Source organism: Frankliniella occidentalis, unplaced genomic scaffold (assembly GCF_000697945.3).
Source record: "Frankliniella occidentalis isolate FOCC.00 unplaced genomic scaffold, Focc_3.1 Scaffold2033, whole genome shotgun sequence".
Taxonomy (NCBI): Eukaryota; Metazoa; Arthropoda; class Insecta; order Thysanoptera; family Thripidae; genus Frankliniella; species Frankliniella occidentalis.
Window position 1 is genome coordinate 9,269 of NW_026269127.1, and position 1,485 is coordinate 10,753.

A 1,485-nucleotide genomic window follows, 5' to 3' on the forward strand; every position below is an offset into this window, starting at 1 on the left:
GGGGTCAGGAAAGCTTATCACCCTCGGTAGTGCCGCAGGGAGGGGGCGCGGCGGAAGCACTGTCCCTCCGGCCGGCGTGCCTTGCATTCAAATGCTTCGCTTTCGTTTGAACCGCCGGGCCGGGTGTGGGGGGCATATAACGCGGCGGCGACGGGGATGGCGGGGGTGTCGAGGCGTCGCCGTCGGACCCGCCCCCCTCCTGCGGCGAGATAATCCGAGCCGTCATCTTAATGGGCCCATTTGATCGTGGACACCGTACCGTACCGCCACTGCTGCTGGTCGAGTTGCTGCTGCTGCTGCTGCTTGTCGTTCTGAGGGTCTGCGGCTTCTGGTGCTCCGTCCGTCGATCCGGGTGGCGTGCCGAAGCGGATGAAGGGCGACGGGGAGTGTGTTGTAGACGGCGTCAAAAGGCAGTCGGAGACGAAGCGCGACCACGACCGACGGGGCCCGGCGGCCGGGGCGGCAGCAGCAGCAGGGGCGGCGCCTCAGCCTCAGCAGCATGGACTCATCAAGGCGCGACAGATACCGCCGGTCAGCGCTTGCGTAGGCCGCCGGCCGCCGCCGCCGTCACAGCCTTGCGGGTGGCCCGCCGGCCCTGTACCGCAGCATCACGAGGACGATAAGCGATAAGCGGACCGCGTCGACGACTTATTTGTGTTTGATCTCTCTGCCCTCGCACCGCTAGGAGCGATGCGTCACTGTGCCGCAATCACCGTAATGCATTATCACCCCCACCACGACAGCCACCTCGGCTCACCAACAAGCTCACAAGCAACGTCACGGCCGAGTGGGCGTCATATTGAACAGCCACCGTCGTCGCTACCGCGTTTGGTTTTCCTCATCCGGTCAGAGTAAACGAGATGATGTATCGCGGGGGAGGGAAACTGTTTCCAGGTGAGCGGGTCGCCGGCAGTGCCTCGCGGCGAGCCGCGCCCCGACAGGCACTCTCTCGCGCGAGCAAACAGACGCGAGTCATCATGGGAGGCCGGAGGAAGCGACAATGACGGCGACAGTAGAGTGGCAGCGCAGCGGTGGCGTCGGTACAGGGTGCGGGTAGCGAGGTGCGGGTAGCGAGGTGCGGGGCGTGGAGCGTGGGGTCCTGGGGCGTGGAGCGTGGGGCGTGGAGCGTGGAGCGTGGAGCGTGAGCGTGGGTCTGGACGCGACGCAACGCAGCGCACCGCGCGGCTGGACTGGAAAATGTGTATGAGAATGAAACAAAGGGCCGCAGCGACAACGAGACAGACAAGCCGAGCCCCCGCCGCGCGGTGGCGAAAAAAAGGGCAAAAGCGGCAAGCCTCGGAGCGTTATGGGGACAATGCGACCCGCAGATCCCTTTCTCGATATTTCCATCAGCAGCTCCTGTCGCCGCCAAATGAAATATACCTCCCTGTCCATCCCGTCGCGACCCGGGGCGTCGCCTGCACCCCACCCACTCACCCACAACCCCCTACCCCTCTCCCACCAATACTGAAATAATAAAACGGG